At 43.9% G+C, this 8,645-nt stretch overlaps 1 long non-coding RNA gene across 1 annotated transcript in view; it reads left to right on the top strand.

Moving 5' to 3' along the window:
- The window catches only part of LOC141144042 (uncharacterized), a 133,013-nt gene extending 124,676 nt beyond the window's left edge, over nt 1–8,337 (top strand). Inside the window, exon 4 of the long non-coding RNA XR_012244336.1 lies at nt 6,173–8,337. This is a non-coding gene — a long non-coding RNA (uncharacterized lncRNA). The remainder of the gene's footprint in view (nt 1–6,172) is intronic.
- Nucleotides 8,338–8,645: the final 308 nt, after the last annotated feature.

Genomic DNA, 8,645 nt, shown 5'->3' with positions numbered 1-8,645 from the left:
TTGTGCAGAATGCAGCACGATAAAATGATAAATTAAGTTTGTATTCCGCCAAATTAATGGCTGTTTGAAACAGGCGGAACCGGCTGGCCAGAATTCCAACGCATTCTCAACCACTCTTCTAGCTCTGGCCAGCCGGTAATTAAAACCCTCCTCTCCGGGGTGAGTGTTCTTTGGGGGAATGGCCTCATGAGGTGCTTGCTGAGAGCGAAGGCTTCATCGGCAATGAAGACAAAGGGGAGTCCTTCCACGTTATCCTCATCAGGTGCAATCCCAGGCCACCACTCTGGAGACGCTGGCAGAACTCCGTCTGGGCAAATACTCCTCCATCCGACATCCGGCCATTCTTCCCCACGTCACATATAAAAAATCATAGTGTGCCGACACCACCGCCATTAAACAATACTGTGGAACCCCTTATAATTAAAATAATATGACCCCGAATGGGGTGGTGGCACAATGTGGACATGTTCCCATCTATAGCCCCTCCACAATTGGGAAAGTCCCAACGGCTGGCAAAATGGGATGCCACAGTCTGCCATTCCTGTGGCGTTGAAGGAAACTGGGAATCAAACAAGAAAACCAAAATCAATTAATTTGTAAGCTAACATTGCAAGAAAATTAGACAATTAAAAACATTATTCCCCAGCATCAGTATAACATTCAATAATTTAATTCTTCTGGAATAACTAATATGGAAAGGCACACTTATCAGATTGCTCACCCCCTCTGATGGAACATTGATTACATTTTAGGGGTTGTGAAATCCCTAAAAAAAAATTACTTTTAGGACACGCAGGAATTTAGGGACTAAAAAGGCTACAAGACTGCAGTTGTCGCACTCTGCAGGTGCAGTTGCTACCAGCTTACAGTAAATGAGGTAATGTAAAAAGGCATTCATGTTGCAAGGAGTACACAATCACATTGCAAGGGCAATTAATGAAAACACTTTGAGGCTTGCATATGATTTGATGATGGAAATCAGCAGAGCTTCTGCTCATTTACTAAAGCACTGGAACAAATGCACTTGTAGAGTGCACATGCATTTTGCAAAGTGCCACATATATTTGCTTTAGACAAATCAACACCACAGAACATTCCAGCAAATTTTAACGAGGGTGGGGGTGGGGGGTTGTGAAATCTAGATAATTGCTCATTAGCAGCAAACTATTTGGAGTGAGTTTAGGTGGGGGGGGGGGGGGGTTGTGAAATCTAGATAATTGCTCATTAGCAGCAAACTATTTGGAGTGAGTTTAGGTGGGGGGGGGGTTGTGAAATCTAGATAATTGCTCATTAGCAGCAAACTATTTGGAGTGAGTTTAGGTGGGGGGGGGGGGGGGGGTTGTGAAATCTAGATAATTGCTCATTAGCAGCAAACTATTTGGAGTGAGTTTAGGTGGGGGGGGGGGGGGGGGTTGTGAAATCTAGATAATTGCTCATTAGCAGCAAACTATTTGGAGTGAGTTTAGGTGGGGGGGGGGGGGGGGTTGTGGAAATCTAGATAATTGCTCATTAGCAGCAAACTATTTGGAGTGAGTTTAGGTGGGGGGGGGTTGTGAAATCCTAGATAATTGCTCATTAGCAGCAAACTATTTGGAGTGAGTTTAGGTGGGGGGGGGGGGGGGTTGTGAAATCTAGATAATTGCTCATTAGCAGCAAAACTATTTGGAGTGAGTTTAGGTGGGGGGGGGGGGGGGGGTTGTGAAATCTAGATAATTGCTCATTAGCAGCAAACTATTTGGAGGTGAGTTTAGGTGGGGGGGGGGGGGTTGTGAAATCTAGATAATTGCTCATTAGCAGCAAACTATTTGGAGTGAGTTTAGGTGGGGGGGGGGGGGGTTGTGAAATCTAGATAATTGCTCATTAGCAGCAACTATTTGGAGTGAGTTTAGGTGGGGGGGGGGGGGGGTTGTGAAATCTAGATAATTGCTCATTAGCAGCAAACTAAATACACTCAAACAAAATACATTCCAAATGAGTAGACTAGGTGGATATGTTCCCATCACTTCATGCTGGAAGGTTATTGAAGGAAAATATACATGCATGACAAAAAATAACAGGAAAAAAATCCAGCATGTGTGAGGATAAAAGGGGACATTCACACTATATTGCAATGATGGTAAGTAGTGTTTGAAGCAAGAAATACATTATATTATCAAAGATTACATAAAAGAACATGTGATGCTAATAAAAGAAAATATCTTACTTAATATAGTCCTTCTGCAGGACCTGTATGATGGCAGAACAGGTCTCTGGGATAATGATCCCCAGAGCCTGGGGGGAGATGCCTGTCGAGAACTTAAGGTCCTGCAGGCTTCTCCCTGTGGCCAAATACCGCAAGGTAGCGACCAGCCTCTGCTCCGGAGTGATGGCTTGCCTCATGCAGGTATCCTGCCTGCTGATATAGGGGGTCAGCAAAGCCAACAAACGGTCAAAAACAGGGTCCCATCATCCGGAGAAAGTTCCTGAAATCCTCAGGATTATTCTTCACGGATCTCACGGAGCAAAGCATGTGACAGAACTGGTCACGCTGAAGCAACCAATTCTTATGTGACAGAACTGGTCACGCTGAAGCAACCAATTCTTGGTCCATGAACTCCTCCTCGCCCTGTTCATGGACTGGTCTTGGGCTGAAGAATAAACTACAGCACCAAGCACATACAATGCACGAGCTCTACGACGAGTACGTACAGGTAACATGGCTTCAAAACGGTCGGCTGGTCAGAACGCACTAAACAGAACGCACTGAAGAACAGCAAGGCCTGTGAAGAACGACCTGAAAATCAGGAACGAGCGGCCAATAAAACAAAGATTTCTCAATGCCAACTGACCAAACGCACTGAAAAGCAGATACAAACCTCACAAGCACAGACTGAACAACAGTTAAAACGAACTGAAAAATACGAGTCTCACAAGCGCGAATCGTCTCTCACCAAACTTCTACTAACACGAGATAAACACGAGATTAGCAGAAGGAGCCCAAAGGGTGTCGTACGGGCTATTGAACTTCCGTTTTATAGTCTCGTCGGACTTGGTGTACGTCACCGCGTACTAGGCTGTCGTACTTTTGTGTGGTCGTGTGTGTGCGCAAGTCCGTTCGTAACAAAGTCTGCCGCAAGTCCGCCGAAGGTACGTCGGAAGTCTGTCGGACAGGCTGTCGGACTTTTGTAGACGAAAAGTCCGACCGTGTGTACGCGGCATCACACTTGTGGTCACTGGGAAGAATTGCCCCCTTACAGATAGCTAAAAACGGCAATGGTGTCAGTGGGAACTTATCTGAGAGGCAGAAATTGCTCATTGCTCAAGGAACCCCCAGCAACCTCTGGATGAACCCTAAGGATCCATGGAATCCTGGTTGAGGAACCCTGGTTTAGATCAAAGCATATTCATGTGTTAGAATGTCCCAGTCACAGTCCAGACCTAAATCACATTGAGAGTCTGTGGCAAGACTTGAAAATTGCTGTTCACAGACGTTCTCCATCCAATCTGACGGAGCTTGAGATATTTTACAAAGAAGAATGGGCAAAAATGTCCCTCTCTAGATGTGCAAAGCTGGTAGAGACATCCCCAAAAAGACTTGTAGAGAAAGGGGGTTCTACAAAGTATTGACTCAGGGGGGCGCCATACAAATGTCCCCCCCCCCCCCCACACTTTTCACAGATTTATTTGTATCATTTATCATTTTCCTTCCACTTCACAATTATGAGCCACTTTGTGTTGGTCTATCACATAAAATCCCAATAAAATACATTTACGTTTTTGGTTGTAACATGACAAAATGTGGAAAAATTCAAGGGGTATGAATACTTTTTCAAGGCACTGTAACAACATTTTTTTTTTAATTATATTAAAAATTATACTAAAAAAAAAAAAAGTTCAAATGACAAAAGACAGAGATCAAAATATTCAGAGGAAAAAAAATGTTTATTCATTTTTTTTTTCCGTGAGACAAACCAAATAAGATAATTTTTTTTTTTTTTATTGCTATGTTGCAGCATCAACATAACCAACTTAAGTATATGTAAAGCCCCCATGGTTTTTTTGTCTTGTTATGTTCTTTTTTCGTAGATTAGATAATGGTAAAACTGAATGAAAATAAAAAATAAAAAACATTTTACTTTATGTGGCGGCTAAATGTCGAAATATTATATTTACGTGTAGAATTGTCCTCAAACCAACCATGATACATAAAACCACATGAGGAGGAATCATAGAAGAGAGAAGCCGTGTTCCACAGATAACCTTTCAAGCGATCCTTACCAGGATTTTTGCATCAAACATTTTTTGTTTTTTATTTGGATACATTATTGTGATACCTTCGGGGCCCGTTCACACTTGTGCTTTGTGTCGACGCGCTAAAACGCACGCGGTAACGTCTCCTTGTAAGATTTGGGATCCTCCAATGAGACAAGGAGTGAGGTAAGTGCGGCGGTGGAAAGTGAGGGTACAAAGTGGGAATATCTTCTTCATTCTCCTGTTTAAACCACTTCCACTCCGGAAAGGATTTACCCCCCCCCCCCCTCATGACCAGGCCATTTTTTGCGATTTGGCACTGCGTTACTTTAACTGACAGTTGCGCGGTCGTGCGACCCTGTACCAAAATAAAATCAACGTCCTATTTTTCCCACAAATAGAGCTTTCTTTTAGTGGTATTTCATCACCTCTGCCATTTTTACTTTTTGTGCTATAAACAAAAAAAAGACTATTAATTTTGAAATAAAAAATATTTTTAATATTAATATTATATAATTAATTATTAATATTTTAATTTCTGCTATAAAACATCCAATAGAAAAATGTAACAAAAATCTAATTTCTTCATCAATTTTGGCCAATATGTATTCTTCTACATATTTTTGGTAAAAAAATCCCAATAAGCGTATATGGATTGGTTTGTGCAAAAGTTATAGCGTCTACAAACTATGGGATAGTTCTTGGGAATTTTTATTTATTTATTTATATTTTTTTTACTAGTAATGGTGGCGGTCAGCGACTTATAGCAGAACTGCGACATTGCGACGAACAAATCGGACACTAAGCGACACTTTTTTGGGGACCAGTGACACCAATACAGTGATCAGTGCTAACAACATGCACTGTCACTGTACTAATGACACTGGCTGGGAAGGGGTTAACATCAGGGGGCGATCCAAGGGTTAACTGTGTCCCTAGGGAGTGCTTTCTAACTGTGTGGGGGAGGTGCTTTTGCTGTGAGAAGGCAGAGATCCGTGTTCCTGTTTAGCAGAAACACAGGATCTCTACCTCCCCTACTAACAGAACAGCGATCTGCCTTGTTTACATAGGCAGACTGCTGTTCTCCGCCTCTCCCGAACGATCTCTGGGTACCGGTGGACATCAAGTCTGTCGACACCCGCTGATTGGCTCCTGCTGTGTCCAATCACAGCGTGGACTGGGGTCACTGGCGGCGCGCGTGCACACCCCAGACTGAGAAGTGCAGAGTCACGTACCTGTATGTGATTCTGCGCAGAGGAGCCGCCGCCCCCTACAGTGTGTGTTTTGTATCACTTTAAAGCGGGGGTCCACCTATCTATCGTTTTTTTTTTTTTTTGAGTTCATTCACAAACTTTTCTTCTCAGCATTAAATACTCACATATTGTGTGTAATATGTCCGCCTGTGTCAGATTTCGTCGGAAAGAATAACTTATATTATTCACTGCAGGCGGTTTCCATCTTCATTGTGGGCATTTGAAGCCCACAAGCATTTATTTCCTGGATGCGGTGAATGCTGTGCTCCCAGCATTCACCGCTCGTTCCCGCACATGCTCAGTGGCATCCTGGGAAGCCTGAGACTAGCTCCCAGGAGACTGTGCGGAGTCTGGGAGAGGATAAAAACACGACTACTCCCATGGGAGGAGAACCAGGAAGTGCAAAGAAGAATAGAAAAATAAAAGGTAATTACTGCGATTTAATTTTTTTTAAACGGCATGTCAGCATCTAGGCAAGGAAGAGAATACATAGAGATAATGTTCAAAATTTTGGTGGAACCCCGCTTTAAGCTTGTATGCAGGTGCTTCCAAAGTGCTCTAAGGGTTAAAGGTTTTCTTTTCTGCTGTGCTTATACTTGGGGGTTGGGGGGGGGGGGGTCTTCAGGTCAACTATGTTATGTCTACTTCTAAATGTTAAAATGTAGCTTTTTTGCAACTGTTGTCCTTAGGTTGACCTGCTGAGCTGATGGATCTGATGAAAGGAAGGGTGAACTCTACTGGCCAGGTTTTCCTGCTCTTTTTCAGAAGCTTACTGCCCCCTGCAGGTCACATCATATAAATAAGGGCTCAATAGTGTCCTAAGGGTCAAAGCCTAGGAAGAGTGTTACTGACCTGCTGTGAAGATGCTGCCGGATTTCCCTCTTGTGGGAACCCAGTCGGGGTCCAAGGGGGTCTTGATCTACATGAATGTTGTACTCTAGCGGATTACTTATTGCCCTTGTGGACTCTTTCACCTTGCTGTGGATTACTTTCATGGACTTTGCCAATTAACTCAGGTATGACCACCATATGGTGCCCTTAGAGAGCTTTGAACAGGAATGTATGCTTTAGATGTCTTGGAGAACTGTTTCTGTGTTACCTACAACTACTTCAATAATAGATCTTTATTGTTCAACTAAATTACCTGGCCTGATGTCTCTAAAGGAGTGCATGCATGGCGCAGCAAAAGAACAGTGTCAGGAGTCTGTGGTAGCGAGCTTTTGTAGATTGCCAACTCAGGGTTCCCCAGGGCACGGAGTCTAAGCCCCAGCCTGCTTCTTCACCAGAGCCTCTGATGATGGGGATGGCCTTGCAGCAAGCTGGAACCAGGTCAGGCCCCCAGGTACACTGAGCTGAGGATGCAGAAGCCACTAACGTGTGCAGAGTACATGCAACAGGCAAAAGGGAATCCAGAAGACAAGCCGAGATCAGGACAGACAGCGAACAAGCACAGACCGTAAACGAAGCCGGGATCCGTACATAGGTTGTCAGGCACAGTATGGGCAAGAGGTATGCAAACGGGAGCTCAGAGAACTATGAAGTTACTCAGGCAATGTGGGTTACACTGAGCATGTCTTGTATAGACAAGCAAACTAGGAGGCAGGCCAGGAAGTGATGGAAGGGAAGGAAATAAAGATCCACAGAATAGCAGATGCCACCCATAGGTGAGCACAGCCAAGCCACACATGTGAAAAGAATCAGGTAGAGAAACACTGCAGCAAGGAGGTAAGAGTACACAAAAAGGAGACATCAGGCTAACTTGTGACAAACAGAGCTTACAACAAGGGACTGCAGAGGTTAGAGAAGATACAGTACAGAGATCTAATGCTGTCCAGAGAAGCTAGATTGCCATTGCTAATGACTACCGTATTTGTGTCACTTGCTAAAGCACCCAACCAGCCAGAAGATGGGTGACATGGCCATGGTGATGGTTTCTCTGGTTGTGAAGGGGTGGTGTGCTTGGCTCCTTCACTAGTGACCAGATCTCCACATACTGGGACTGTCCTCACAACACAGAGTACCTAGGGACCCAGCCTGGAGAGAGAGAGGGATGAGATGTGAGAGATGTAGATGGGGGCACTGGGAAGGAGAGCAAGCATGGAGTTATGGAATCGTAAAGAAAGTGTCTTTCCTGTGTCCAATGGTAACATAAGGAACATTGTCACTGGGAGTGAGGTGACAGGACTGCTGAGTTGGTGGAGGCCGGTATATGCTCCGTGGTACCGGCTAGGAAATACTGCACACCTGGAGGGAGAGGTGTCTTACAGAAGATGTAACCTTAATGTGCTTAATGTTACCAGTGTGAGAAGCATGACCACAAATTAGGAGTTAACTGTGCAAGTGTATTGGTTGCTTCTAAGTCTGGAGTCCTGCTTTGATGTTCACTTCACATGACCTTAGCTCTTGTCTAAGGTTTAGGCATTAGTAAGTGCAGTTCCACAGTGTCCCCACTAGGGCTTCTTAAGCCCTGGCCAAAGGTACCTCTACATTTTTACATGGGGGAGGGAAGGGGTCCATGCCATTCTGCAGAAGAGTTATAGCGCTGGCAAAATTTAGCAAGTATGTCAAAAGGATGAATAAATTACCGGCAAAAGGTACCAGATGTTCAAAGCACCTACCACCATAGACTGAACGCCATTACGTGTTTCTGTGCCTGCCTTCAAACTTATTCCCACTCGGCATCAACATCTTAGAACATTCAAGGATTCACTGCCATGGCATGTCACAAAATAAAAATCTAGAAATGTCTTCCACAGGTACCAAAAGCAAGGTCTAATGCCACATATGTTGAGACGGTAAAGAGGGGCTGAAGGTCGTTCACAAACTGTTGTGTCCACCAACAATTTACATTTTCCTAGGCATAGTTTACTGAAATAATTACTTTTGGAAATAAAAGATACTGCCTACATACATCTTCTCTGATGCTGTAGACCAGCTTTGCTAAACCAGGGTTTCAAATGTTGCTAAGGGTTTCTTCACCAATGAGTAGTAATTGCCTCTATAATAAGTGTTGGCTGCTAATTAAAATTTTTTGGTTTTTTTGTTTTAGTGGTGGTCAGTGCTGCAGCAATTACTTAGTTTTGTCTGTTCAGAGCTTCCAGGCTGAGTATCTAATTCCTCCCACCTGCTTCTGGAAAAAGCTTCCAGAATATAAGGGAGGGC

Source organism: Aquarana catesbeiana, linkage group LG05 (assembly GCF_042186555.1).
Source record: "Aquarana catesbeiana isolate 2022-GZ linkage group LG05, ASM4218655v1, whole genome shotgun sequence".
NCBI classification, from domain to species: Eukaryota; Metazoa; Chordata; class Amphibia; order Anura; family Ranidae; genus Aquarana; species Aquarana catesbeiana.
The sequence above is the reverse complement of the archived record's forward strand: the minus strand, read 5'-3'. Positions and strand labels throughout refer to the sequence as shown.